Below are 15,175 nucleotides of genomic sequence, written 5' to 3'. Positions count from 1 at the left end.
TGGTGCCACCACTGGCTTTACATACTCGGGTGGTGGTGGTGGTGTAACTTCTTCATTGTTACTCTCATCTAAAACCTTCCCATCTTCTGATGCTGGTTTTTCAGAATTCGTTGACACCATATTAACATTCTCATTCCGAGGATTTACTTCAGTATTACTCGGTAGCTTTCCTTGTTCCCTCTCACTCATCATGCTAGCAAGAGTACCTACGTGTTTTTCTAGATTCAAAATGGAAGCTTGTTGAGTTCTTAATGACTGATCAAACCTCTCGTTCGTTTGGGTTTGAGATGTAATGAATTGTGTTTGAGATTCAATCAGCTTTGCCATCATTTCTTCTAGATTTGGCTTTTTCTCTTCGGGTTGTTGTGGTGGTTTATACAAGCTAGGTCTTTGTTGATTGAAAGTGTTGTTTTGAGTTGGTTGGTTATTCGGACCTTGTTGGTTATACCAGTTATTTTCGGGTCCTTTTGGATTGTAAAGAATGTTTTGATTTCGATTTAAGTTTAGCCTTGGCGGTTGATAATTATTTTGATAATTATTTCCCGGCCTTTGGTTCATATAGGAAACATTCTCTCGTTGTTCCATCGTTGGTTCAATGTGACAATCTTTCAATAAGTGTGGTCCACCGCATTGCTCACAACTGATTCGTATTGCGTGAATATCTTTATTCATCTTTTCCATTCGTCTTTCGAAAGCATCTATTTTTGCGGAAACGGAATCAAAGTCAGGGCTAGAATCGGCTCTAGCCGCTTTAGATGATCGAAAGATATCTTTTTCTTGGTGCCACTCATGCGAGTGGGAGGCTGTGTTATCAATAATTTTGTAAGCTTCAGTTGCGGTTTTCTTCATGATGGAACCACCAGCGGTTATGTCGATGTCTTTTCGTGTGGCGATGTCTACGCCTTTATAGAAGATTTGTACTATTTGAAAAGTATCTAATCCGTGTTGAGGACATCCTCTCAACATCCTTCCGAATCTTGTCCACGCCTCATATAATGTTTCATTTGGATTTTGCGCGAACGTAACAATTTCTCCTTGAAGTCTCACGGCTTTGGATGCCGGAAAGAATCGTTTAAGAAATTTTTCAACTAAAACATCCCATGTGTCAATCGCCCCTTCAGGTAACGATTCTAACCAATCTTTGGCTTCTCCCTTTAAAGTCCAGGGAAACAACATGAGATAGATCTGCTCATCTTCCACTTCTCGGATTTTGAATAGTGTACAAATTCTTTTAAACGTACGAAGGTGTTCGTTAGGATCTTCATTCGGTGCACCACTGAATTGGCATTGGTTAGTTACCATGTGTAGAATTTGTCCTTTGATTTCATAATCTGACGCATTAACTTCTGGTTTAATAATGGCATGACCTTGGCCCGTGCGTGTGGCTCTCATTCGATCTTCCATACTTAGAGGTTCCGTTACTTCCATAATTGAATTTGTTGAATACGAATCACTAGAGGACTCTGATTTAACGGTTTGTGGTTCAGGAGGAATAATTAGTGGTTCAGGATCTTGGAATTGTCCTTGAATATGCTCCGGGTTCTTAATTGTGAAGTCGGGTTCAAAAGATGGATTATCGGAAATTTGAGTTGGAGTTCTTGTTCGACTAGATGACGATTCTAAAGAAAAATCAACGGCGACAATATTTGCTAGATGTCTTGATCGAGTTACAGGTGGTGAACGTATGACCGGCGGCGAACGTCTTGCTCTGTGCATTCACTGAATATCCTATTAGTTTTTAAAAAGGAAAGAAAAATTATAATAAGTTATCCAATTAATAGACTTTTCTGATTTTGCCCACGTTTCGAATAGCCAAAAGATGCAGCAGAGGGGCAGGATTCGTTTGGTCTCAATATAATTGAGGACTGTTTGGCTCCAATAACCCGGTCCACGTACAAATCCAACTATTACTACGAACCAGAAAATTTTTATGTCTATCAATTTAACTACTTAAAATAAATTTTCGTAATTTTAAGAAATTTAGAGAAGAAGTAGAAAAAATTCTAAGTCCTAAAACTAGAATGGCGAGAAATAAGAGAGAAATAGATTGCGCGCCGAAAAATGTCGAAAAATAAAAAATGGTTGAAAAATAAAAGGTGACGGAAAAATAAAAGAAACTTATCAAAACTTAAAAATACTTAACTAATTTAACCTTATTACTACAACTAACTTAAAATTATAATCGCAAATTGAAATTACTAATTGGAATGATAATTGATACATAGTAAAAGGTCTAAAAATATTAAAGCTTACAGGAAAAGACTAAATCCCAAATGGAAATAACTTAAAAAGAAACTAAAACTTAAAAAGGCGTCGCAAAATTCTAAAGCACCTAAATCTTAGTCTAAAGAAAAAAGCACTTAAGGAATTCTACGGCAAAGCCTAAAAATCTAGGAGTAAAAATAACTATAGCAAAAACTAAGTTTAAAATTAAATATGAGCTAAAAATACAAAAGTTACGCTACAACGATTAAAAAGGTACAAAATATAAAAATATACAAAAAGTTGTAAAAAGTACAATTTTTATAAAAATATTATTTTATATTATTTATTTAATAAAACTATTAATTTTACAATTTAATAAAAACTTATTTAAACTAAATACATAAATAAAAATAAAACTTAAAACTAATAATAATAATAATAATAATTAGGTTTTAATAATAATAATAATTAAACATAACCCGTGATTAGGGTTTTTGTCCGTGTGTCAGAAGGCCTCCGCGAGTCGCGGCAAATAAAGAGGAAAACTCCGCGAGTCGCGGGGTTCAGGAATTCAGTTGACAGCTTTTGTTTTTACGCGTTTTTCTTTTTTTTTTTTTTTTTTTTTCTGTTTTTTAAAAAGATATTAAAATTAAAACTTATATTTTTATAAACTAAAATAAAAATAAAGAAACTTTTAAAACTTAACTATTTAACAAAGTCTTAAAAATACATATATATTTTTTTTTTTTCTTTTTTATTTTTTTTTTTTTTTTTTTTTTTTTTTTTTTTTTCGTTTTTTTTTTTAAAAAAAAACGATTTTTTTTTTTTTTTTTTTTTACAAATTTTTTTTTTTTTTTTTTTTTTTTTTTTTTTTTTTTTTAAAACGCTTTTTTTTTTCTTTTAAAAAAAAAACGATTTTTTTTTTTTTTTTTTTAAAAACGATTTTTTTTTTACAAATTAATAATTTTTTTATAATTATAATTTTTTTTAAAACTTTTTTTTTTTTTTTTTTTTTTTTTTAATTCATTTACTATTCATGAATAGTAAATGAAAATAAATTAATTAATTTACTATTCACATGAAAGCGACATGATAGCAATTATTAATTATAAGTTACATAATATACCCCTGAAGTATTTAATAAATACGACTTTTTTTTTTTAAAATTTACGTAAAGATTCTTAAATATTTTTATATTATTATATTCTATTTCAATATTATTATATTATTATATTCTATTTCAATATTATTATAATTAAAAATATAGCGTTTTAGCGCTCCCCGGCAGCGGCGCCAAAAACTTGATGATGTAGCGTGAGGGTACGAAATAGTATTATTTTTAATACAAAATACTACAAAATATGACACAAGTTTTATTAATTTACGGATGGGATATACCTAAACCTTGCTACAACACTATAGGCAGTGTACCTAATCGTAGAGTAGTGTAGTTTTTAGTAAGTCCGGTTCGTTCCACAGGGAGCTGGTGAAGTTAACGCTATATTATTAAGTTTATTTGTAAAAATATATATATAAATAAGTAGTAGTATTATTATAAAATGGGGGTTTTACCGTTTAATGACCGGTTTGTCGATTTTAAGCGTAAAAATAAATGACAAAAATTAAAGTGCGTAAAATAAATTGCGATAAATAAAATGACAGAAAATAAAATTGCGAGTAATAAAATGACAGTAAATAAAGATACGATGAGAAATATAATAAAAGAATTATGCTTATTTAAACTTCCGTAATCATGATGTTTGACGTGTTGATTTTAATTTATTACCATGGGTTAATTGTCCTTTGTCCTGGTTTATTTGATACGTCTATCTGGTTTTTGTCCATAATAGTCCATCGGTCATAAATATAAAGTGCGAGTATCCTCGTCAAATTACCCTTATACCCGAAGTCAAATATTCCAACTGATTAAGGATTTAAACTGTGACGCAGTTATCACTTCTGTCAACAATTACACCAGTTATCACTGTATGTAATCCACCCCTGTTTTAATTAGTTTATGAATATTAATTCATCCACTTGATCAGAATGAATAATCAATTACCCAACCCAATTGATTAATTAAATGATTATAACAGATTCCATATGAACATCACTAAATAGGACAACCATAATCATTATTAATTATTAGGTTAATTAATTTGAAGATAGGTTCGACAGACTCCAATGAGTTGTCACTCAATTAGACAATACCCCCCATCTATTAATAGCCCATAGTTCAATTTCCACAAGTGTCGTTCTTTTGTTCAAACCCCAATTATGGTACAAAGCCCAATTACCCAATTTTAGTAATTAGCCCAACATCATGATTACTTCATTTTAAATAAGCATAATAACGACTTAGCTACGAGACATTAATGTAAAAAGGTTGAACATAACTTACAATGATTAAAAATAGCGTAGCGTTACACGGACAGAATTTCGACTTACACACTCAAACGATCTCTATCATAAATCTTATTATTATCATAATTTAAAATTAAAATTAAGATTATTGTTATATCTGATTACATTAACATTATGATAGAGAATTATAAATATAGATATTGATATTTGATATAGAAAAATAAGAAAAAAAATAGAAAGAAAAAAAGATCGAAAATATCTCTCCTCCTCATCGTTACAATCGTTCCATTTATAGGCTAAATTGTAAATTGAATTTTCATTTACGACCCCTGAACTATGCTCAATTAACAACTTTTTATTATTTAATATTATTCTTATTATGATTTATTTAAATATTATATTTTATTCTTGTGCATAGTTGACTCGTAATTTTTACACCGTTGCGTTGAGCGCTGAAAGTTGGTTCATGCCTCGGTTCCGGATTTTCGAACGTCCTTTCGTACAATTTTATATCTTGTACTTTGCGTTTTGTAACTTGTACTCTTGTCATTTTTAGACGTTCTTCATCAATAAATTGAACCTTTTGAATTGTATCTTGTACATTTGAGCTTTTTGGACCTTTTGGTCTTTCAAATCTTCGTTTTTGTCTTTAAATCTTCATTTTCGAGCGATTTGCGTCTTTCGTCTTCGCACTTATTTATTTAACTATTACAACTAAAAATAAGGAAATTACATTTAAAAACTTTACATATTGGAACGATATTGCTACTAAATATATGTTCATTTGGAGCACTATCAAAATGCTAGAGAGGTTGGCGGGAAACAGTTTCTATTGCTTTCTCGATGGTTTCTCGGGCTATTTTCAAATTCCTATCTCGCCCGAGGACCAAGAGAAGACTACTTTCACGTGCCCGTATGGCACGTTCTCTTATCGACGCATGCCCTTTGGCCTTTGCAATGCTCCGGCCACTTTTCAAAGGTGCATGATGGCCATATTCCATGACATGATCGAAGATTGCATGGAGGTGTTCATGGATGACTTCTCGGTCTTCGGTGACACTTTCGATTCATGCCTTCTTAATTTAGAACGGATGTTGGTCAGGTGCGAAAAATCTAATCTTGTGCTCAACTGGGAGAAGTGCCATTTCATGGTTCAAGGGGGCATCGTTCTCGGGCACAAGATTTCTAAAAACGGTATAGAGGTGGATCCCGCAAAGGTTACCGCTATTAAGAACCTTCCACCTCCTACCGATGTTAAGGGTGTTAGGAGTTTTCTCGGGCACGCCGGTTTTTACCGGCGATTCATTAAAGATTTTTCTAAGATTGCCAACCCGATGAATAAACTCCTTGAAAAGGACACCCCGTGGAACTTCTCCGACGAGTGCCAAAAGGCATTCGAGCTTTTGAAGGAGAAACTCATCAATGCACCAATCATAATTGCTCCGAATTGGTCCTTACCGTTCGAGCTTATGTGCGATGCATCTGATTTCGCTGTTGGCTCAGTTTTGGGTCAAAGGGTCGAGAAGCATTTCCGACCCATCTACTATGCAAGCAAGACCTTGCAAGGAGCGCAATTAAATTATACTACCACTGAAAAAGAGCTCCTTGCGGTGGTCTTTTCGTTTGATAAGTTCCGGTCCTACTTAGTCTTATCTAAGACTATTGTCTTTACGGACCATTCTGCTCTAAAGTACCTTTTTGCTAAACCGGATGCAAAACCACGACTTCTTAGATGGATCTTGCTTTTGCAAGAATTTGATGTGGAGATCCGGGATAAAAAGGGTGCTGAAAACTTGGCGGCCGATCACCTTTCCCGTCTCGAGAACCCCTCCCGTGAGGTTCTCGATGAGACGACCATTCGTGATGATTTTCCCGGCGAATATCTCATGAAAGTGGATAGGGTTGATGAGCCGTGGTACGTGGACATAGCTAATTATCTTGTTGGGAGATTCTTGGAGAAAGGGTGGTCACATCAAAAGAGGAAGAAATTCTTCAGTGACCTTAAGTACTATTTCTGGGAGAATCCCTATCTTTTTCGTTGTTGTCCCGATGGAGTTATCCGCCGGTGTGTTTCCGGTGATGAGTGTATGCGAATTCTAACCGAGTGCCATAGTGGACCTACCGGTGGACATTTTGGACCCCAAATTACGGGGCGTAAAGTCTATGATGCCGGCTTTTATTGGCCGACAATCTTCAAAGATGCCCACCTGGTTTGTAAGTCATGTGATTCGTGCCAAAGGGCCGGTAAAGTCACCAAACGTGATGAGATGCCTCAACAAAGCATCCAAGTTTGCGAAGTATTTGACGTTTGGGGAATTGACTTTATGGGGCCATTTCCGAAATCCCAGAATTATAGTTACATACTCGTTGCCATCGACTACGTGTCTAAATGGGCTGAAGCGCAAGCTTTACCCACAAATGATGCACGAGTTGTGATTTCGTTCCTTAAGCGTTTATTCTCTCGATTTGGAACTCCTAAAGCTTTAATTAGCGATAGGGGTACTCATTTTTGTAACGCTCAAATGGAGAAGGTATTGAAGCGATATGGAGTTGTCCATAAAGTTTCTACTTCATACCATCCCCAAACGAGCGGACAAGTTGAGAATACCAATCGAGCTCTTAAAAGTATTCTTGAGAAAACTGTGGGTTCGAATCCGAAGGAGTGGGCAAATAAGCTCGATGAAGCTTTGTGGGCGTTTAGAACCGCCTTCAAAACGCCACTTGGTACCACTCCTTATCGGTTGGTTTATGGGAAAGCGTGCCATCTCCCGTTGGAGATTGAGCATAAAGCTATGTGGGCACTTCAAAAGTGCAATTTAGACTTGAAGGAAGCCGGACGCCTAAGGGCGGGGCAATTGAATGAGCTTGGTGAGTTACGCCTTGATGCGTACGAGAATTCATTGATTTATAAAGAAAAGACCAAGCAATGGCATGATAGGAAGTTAAAGGGTCCAAAAGAGTTTAACGAAGGCGACCGAGTGCTTTTGTTTAACTCTAGATTGAAGCTTTTACCGGGAAAACTTAAGTCCCGGTGGACAGGACCATTTGAGGTTGTTAAGGTGTACCCATACGGTACGATCGAGTTGAAAAATGCAAATGGTATCACCTTTAAGGTTAACGGACATCGTGTGAAGAAGTATTTTGAGGGTCCGTTAGAGATTAATGATGAGGTTCGCGTTGAACCCGATCCCAACGCCACTTGAAGTTGGGGACGAGTTGCGTGAACGACTCATTAAATAAGGTTCACATTGTTGTATAGTGTGTATAATTAGGTGCGATCACGGGTTTGTTGAGTCCAAATTGCTAAATGATTGATTTTGATTGATTACTAGTTGGATTTGTGGTAGTTTTTGGTTATTGTTTTTTTTTAAAAAAGGATGCTGAATTGTAAAAAAACGAAGTGGCTGTTCCCTTTGTATTGCCGCGTCGCGGCAACGGCCATCGCGGCGCGGAGAAGTGCATAGGTTGGAAACAGAAAGGGACTTAAAGATGTTATTTAAATATGTGTATTACCGCGTCGCGGCAATTTTGGTCGCGGCGCGAGGTATCATTGGTTTGGGGATTCACGTTTCTCAAAAGAATTAACCATCAGGGGTAGTGTACTGCCGCGGCGCGGCAGTTAACATCGCGGCGCGACATTTCAGGCGCGCAGATACTGAACCCCCGGTTTTGTTTAAAGTTAAATGGGCCAACCCGAATAATTACATGACCCGTCGCGAATTAGACCCTTTTTAGGGTATATGCATCAGTTTACACCACATATTATCACACACTTATCTCAAGAACACCTAAGGCTTTTCAAATCCTAAATTCAATTACCCAAATCACTTCTTAATTTCTTCAATTAATTGCTACATCATGCCGGTTAAGGTCCGATTTTAACTAATCTCTTGCTTTTTCTTTCATTAATCTTGATTAATCTTGTTAATTTTAGGGTTCATGTTTGAAAATTTAAGGGGTTATGTTTAATTGAATCTTTTATGCTTTAATATGAATTAATTGTTGAGGAATTTGATATTATTGTGTTTCTTCATGATTTATTGTGTTGATTATGCATGATATTGATTCTTGAAATTATGGTAGTGATTAAATTCGAATTTCATGTTAAATATTTGGGGATTTTGTTTGAAAGGGTGTTGATTGTTAATGATGGTATGTTTTAAGATAGTGTGGGGTAATTTGGGCGGGTTTCATGTGAGAATTTGGAATTGGTTAAGTTTGTTGAGTTTTTGTGATTAATGAGATGACTATTTGAATGTGGAGTTGTTTAATCTTGATGTAATTGGATGGTTGATATGATGAAGTTTGTTATATGGAGTTTAAAGTTAGTTGTTTAAAGAAACACATTTATGCTATAAGAGTTTTGGAATTAGTTTGAATGTGATACATGAAACACAAACATATGTTTTGGATACTTGCTATTGTTTAAATGTTTAATTGAAGTTGAAACGAGTTTGATGACAATTGATGCAAGTATGTGGAACATGTTGATTTCGCTTAACGCTAACTCTTCAATGTTTGTGTTTGGATTTGTTTTTGTTTAATTTGTGCAGAGAAGCAGAGCTAGTGCACCATCATCCTCCACGGCTCAGGCCCGTATGGAGGAAGAACGACGAACCGACCCGGAAGTGTGGTTGGAAACAGTTCAGGAAGAATTTTCTCAATACTATGCATTTATTTCGGTTCGAAACATCCAAGCTACTTGGTTCTTCAGCTGGGATGAGTTAGACAGAGCATCTGATGAGGTTAAAGAGGAAATTGCTTCCATATTGTCGTTGTCTTATTGTGGGTTCGAAATAGATGCATGGGAACGCGCTATGTCCCTAAGAGAGCATCTTTATAGGGAATTAATTGTTGAATTTTTCTCCTCGCTTAGCTTTCGTACTAGACGAAATGGGGAAGATAAAGGGTTCTTAACTTTTCGATTGGGGGGCGAGAGAAGAGCGATGAGTCGATTTGATTTAGCGCGAGCGTTGAATTTGTTTGAAGGGTGGACCGATAATCTTTTGAAACGGTATTTACAGGAGACAGAGTTTATTGGTAATCAGGAAGGCTATCTTGAGCGTGATTTTTGGGAGGAAATATCGGGTTTGGTGCCTTTTGTGTCAAATGAATCCAAGGGCTCTGATATTCAACGAAAAGACTTACGGTTGTTTCAAAAGCTTTTATCAAGTACTTTTTGTGCCCGACGGAATGGGAATGATAAAGTTAATTCCACCGAGCTATGGATTTTGTTTAGGTATACACGAGGTGCACATGTGGATTTGTGCAATCTTATTGGCACATATTTGTCAAATCATTCACGAGAGGTTCGATCCACACGGCCAATTCTTGGTGGCCATTTTGTTACACGAATTGCAAAATGGTTCGATATTGATTTTAGTAGATGCACCAGATTGACTGATCAGCTGCAGATTATGAAACCTTTTAATCTAAGGTTTTATTTTAATGCCAATTTCGTTATGTGGAATGAGAGTAGAGATACAGCGGTGCCGTTTGTCGAGCCACAAGCACCCGAGGTTGGGGGTGCTAATCAGGGTGTGAATGAGCCGGAGCAGGTTGCTCCAAATGTGCAAGCTGGGGGTGAGCAGCAATGGGGAATTTCTCAAGAAATTTGGGATGGTTTGGTTTCATCGGTGGGTAATATACAGGTTGGTATGTCGAGTGGGTTTCGTGATTTCCGTAGTGATCAGCGGGAACATGATAACAGAATGTGGGCGAGCCAACAAAGAGTTGAGGCGAGTAATGTTAGGCAGGAGGAAAGGTTGGATGAAATAAACCATGATCAGCAGTGGATTGCCTATGGTCATGACTGGCAGCGCCACAACGATCGCCTCTATTACCACGATCCAGAGAATTATTTTGGTACCATCGCTCAGCAACCAGTCTACTATCGGAGTGAGGTTAGGCCTCGAGTTCAGGCCCCGATTTATGATGAGAGTGAGAGATTTCAGGATGCCCAGCGCAGATATGAGCAGCAATACCCGTACGGCAGCTGGCCGTATGACGGGTTTCAGTGATGAGGGCCTGCGTGCCCGTTGATCTTGTTGTATTGGTTTAAGACTATTTTCTTTTCGATTTGGTTGTACTTGATATTTTTATTTTTCGTATGATGTACTTTGAGACCTATTTGGGGCAAGGCGTTTCGGTACCGGGTGGTACCACCTTGCCCATTTATGTATTTGGTGTGTTTTTCTTTTTGTTAGGTGTGTTGGTGAAACGGTTTTTCAAGTCTGGCATTAAGTTCAGCAAAACTACTTGAGTGATGATATTTGTGTGAGAATCGGGAATGGACGATGTTCTTATGCTGGCAGTCAGTTCAGCGCCATCTGTCACTGTCATTCCACGATCTGTGGTTATACTCGATAAGTTTTTATTTTTCTTACCCTTTTGATTTTAATCCATTTTTGATCTCAAGTGATGGGGACATTACTTAATCTCAAGTGTGGGGTGGGGGATGTAAAATCTCTCGGGTTGGTTATTAATAGAATCATCATTATTTTGGTTTTGACATTTAAAAGACTTAACGTTTCACGGGGTTTTGGTCGTAAAAAAAAAAATTTTGAAAAATTAGGGGAAAATAAAAAAAAAATGAAAAAATTAGTTAGTTAAAAAAGAAAAAAAAAATATAAAAGTAGTTAAAAATTCGACCAAAACCTTTGTTTAAGTATGGCTTGGTATATTTATTTCATTATGTTTAAAGAAGCCAAAGTTGTTCCACATGTTCATTACCATTGAACATGAAATCCTACGAGTTCGAAGAACTCAATAGTAGGTCACCTGTACCAAAACGGGTGTAAACCGTGAGAGAGCGGTGATTGCATAGCGTGATTGTGACCGAATCACGTGCCAGATCAAAAACTTTTGGTTACTTGGTATAGCATACTTCCGAAACTATATCATTTTATTATTGCATCATTTAATGATGTGATACTGTGGGAAGAGGAGCCTTGAGCTTCACCAGTGCTGTCCTTTTCAGGAGCAATAGCTACGTGCTTGTGTTTGCTTAGACAACACAACCCATAGCCAAAAGCTATGGAACCCGAAGGTTTTCGGGATTTTTCAAAACCGGTGTCAATTGAAACAGATTGGCACTTCCGAGTGACTCAGATCCACTCATTTAAGGAAGTAAAGTCTTCCGATTGTCTTACTTGGTACGTATACCTCTTAAGCGTGCCATTTCATTATCCATCATATCACGATGAGGTACTGTTAGAGGAGAAAGTCTTGAACTTTCAAAACACGTTCATTATTTTGAATGTGAAATCCTACATGAACATTCAGTTCATACGTAGGTCACTTGTACAAAAACGGGTGTCAACCGTATGAACGGTGATTGGATCGTGTGGTCGAAGCCGGGCCACACGCTAGATCGAAAACTTTATAGGGCGGTCTTCATTGTTTCTCCTAACAAGGACAATGTATGCGCTCGACCACCTTTTATGACCACACAGGATGTATCTATTCCATCCTTAAGGGAGTCAAGTCTCCCGAACGACACACTTGCTGATTTATTTCAGAAGTTGTAGTCCAGACCAGTTGTAGGGTGACGAAAAGTCTTGAAAAGTCATTGCTAAAATCGACTGGAAATCTACCAGGCCTCAACATCAAACAGGGAAACTGGTAGTCAAAGCTTATCTCAATGAGGGAGATTTGCTAGCTTAATGGGAAGCGCACCATGATACACAAAATGTCAGTGATTGATCAGATTCCCAGTGGATAACCTCCGGAAAGGTAAGATATCAGCTTTTAAGCCTGATGAACTTCAATCTTTATGGTTGACTTAACGGATTAGACGGTTACCTCATAACCATCGATGATATCCGGACGTAATGTGTATCCTCCTAAGCACATTATTTTCTACCGACATCTCGCGATGTTAGGTACTGTGGGAGGCTTGGGTTGACCAATTGCGGGGTAGCCCGTGCGTTCTCTTGGCACATGTGTTCGATTGCTTATTCTTTGGTGCTAGGTTCCCACTTGATTCCCGGTTCCATTGAAGATTATATTCGAGATTCTTTACTTCATCATTATGGTACGTTATCGAGATTATTTTTGGTTACTATATTGATTTATATTGATTGCGGTTTGGGAAGTTACATCGGGGGAATGCAAGTGGGAACCATGGTTGCTATTTTTGCCAAATCGTGCCCACGCTAGATGCTTGTTTGGTTTCTTTTTCATTGGTTCTACAATCATATTTGAAGACGTTATTATATTGTAGAAGATAATTTTCGAGTTCTATTGCTTGAGGGCAAGCAAAACTCTAGTGTGGGGTGGTTTGATATCGCGTATTTTATACACATTTTCATTGGCGATATCGGTTACATTTTGGTCCATTTGGATACGATTTGGCGGTTATATTGATAATATTGAGTTGTTCGAAGTTTGACGAGCTAATTATTAGAAAGTGGTGTTTTATGAAGTTTATGGGGCATTTTGTTGGATTGTTATTCCTAATGGTGCACCGAGGATGGAAACGTTAAGTAATTAGCAGGTATATTGGGTTTTTAGATGATTCAAGATAAGAAAGTGTGTAAAAGTCGAAGGAACCAGAAACAGTTAATTGCCGCGGCGCGAGAAAGGCCTCCGCGGCGCGGCCGTACACGTGTTTTCAAATCAGAACTTGAGTTAAGAAGATCAAAATTTCATGTATAATGTCGCGGCGCGACCATTAACTCCGCGGCGCGACAGATCTGTCGGTTCAGCTATTTTGGCAAGTATTTAAGCCCGAATTTAACCCTAATTATTAATAATCGTATCCTGACGAATTCCAGCCACTTTTTGACGAACTTAGGTGATTTTTGGAGATCTTCAAGGTCATTCTAAGGTATTAATCATTCCGGGAACAAGTCTCGATTCGTGTATCATTCAGATTTCAATCTTTAATTAGTTTTATTCTTTTGTTATCAACAATGAATTATTCTATGTCTTTGATTGTTATTTTGATTTCAGCCATGATTGTAGGCTAAACCTTATATGTTTGTCTAGATTGAATATTTGCAAGTGTTTGGATGATACTTTAATGTTTTATTGATTGATGCATGATTAATTATGAGTTTTGATTAAAGAACCATTCTTGTGGGTGTTAATTATTGTTACTAGGTTGATTAGTGAATCTTGTTTGAACAAAGGGAACCCTGTTTCAATTTAGTGATCTAATTTCCAATTGATTTGTCTTAACCGATTGGGTGCTTACTGGACCAAGGGGGTAAACCGGGTAACGTAATTAACCAAAATAGGGGTGAATTGTGTGGAGCGAACGCGTAACCAATTGAATCTTAATCTTATAATTAGCTAGTTACTAAGTCACAAACGAAAGATGGTATTTGGTAAAAGGGAACCCTAAGCCAATTAATCCTAGTTTGACGTGTTTGCTAAAAGAGAACTCTGGGTAAACCGACTCTGTAATTGCGTGCATTGATTAATATAACTAGTGCTTAAAAACAAATCATCCAACACTGCGAATAGGATATCTAGGCGAACATTCTTTTATCCATTGAATTCAAATATCTTTATTTTTCTGTCGAGTCTGCATTTCCTTTATTTAAACTTAAAAACCAAAAATATTGTCTTTTATTTTCAAAGCTATCTTGATTTGGCTAATCGTTAAATAGCCGCAAAACAAACTATCTCGTACTTTCGATTTTCATAGTTTAACTTAGTTTACTTTTATTTACAAACTTAATTCTCACGTTAATACTGTCCTTGGAACGATCTTGGAATTACCATTTTTATACTATTGCACGATCGGGTACACTGCCCGTTAGTGTGTAGTAATCTTTAAACCAGGCATATTTCCAGTGATAAATTATATACTAGATTTAACACATCAGTTAGCGAATGTTGTAAGGGTGTAAGTCAAAATTCTGTCCGTGTAACACTACGCTATTTTTAATCATTGTAAGTTATGTTTATATTATTTTCATTAATGTCTCGTAGCTAAGTTATTATTATGCTTATTTAATCCGAAGTAATCATGATGTTGGGCTAAAAATATTAAAATTGGGTAATTGGGCTTTGTACCATAATTGGGGTTTGGACAAAAGAACGACACTTGTGGAAATTAGACTATGGGCTATTAATGGGCTTTATATTTGTTTAACTAAATGATAGTTTGTTAATGTTAATATAAGGATTTACAATTGGACGTCCCTATAAATAACCATATACACTCAATCGGACACGATGGGCGGGATATTTATATGTACGAATAATCGTTCATTTAACCGGACACGGGAATGGATTAATAGCCGCTAGAATTATTAAAACAGGGGTGAAATTATGTACAAGGACACTTGGCATAATTGATAACAAAGTATTAAAACCTTGGGTTACACTCAGTCGACATCCTGGTGTAATTATTAAACAAAGTATTAAAATCTTGTTACAGTTTAAGTCCCCAATTAGTTGAAATATTTAACTTCGGGTATAAGGATAATTTGACGAGGACACTCGCACTTTATATTTATGACTGATGGACTGTTATGGACAAAAACCAGACGGACTGTAAGACCCGAATATTTATTTTGTATACTTGTTTATAAAAGACATATGAGATCGGGCTTCATTTAATATTTATATGGAATTAATATGCAAAGGAATC

This window comes from Rutidosis leptorrhynchoides, chromosome 2 (assembly GCF_046630445.1).
Source record: "Rutidosis leptorrhynchoides isolate AG116_Rl617_1_P2 chromosome 2, CSIRO_AGI_Rlap_v1, whole genome shotgun sequence".
In the NCBI taxonomy this organism is placed as follows: domain Eukaryota; kingdom Viridiplantae; phylum Streptophyta; class Magnoliopsida; order Asterales; family Asteraceae; genus Rutidosis; species Rutidosis leptorrhynchoides.
The sequence above is the reverse complement of the archived record's forward strand: the minus strand, read 5'-3'. Positions refer to the sequence as shown.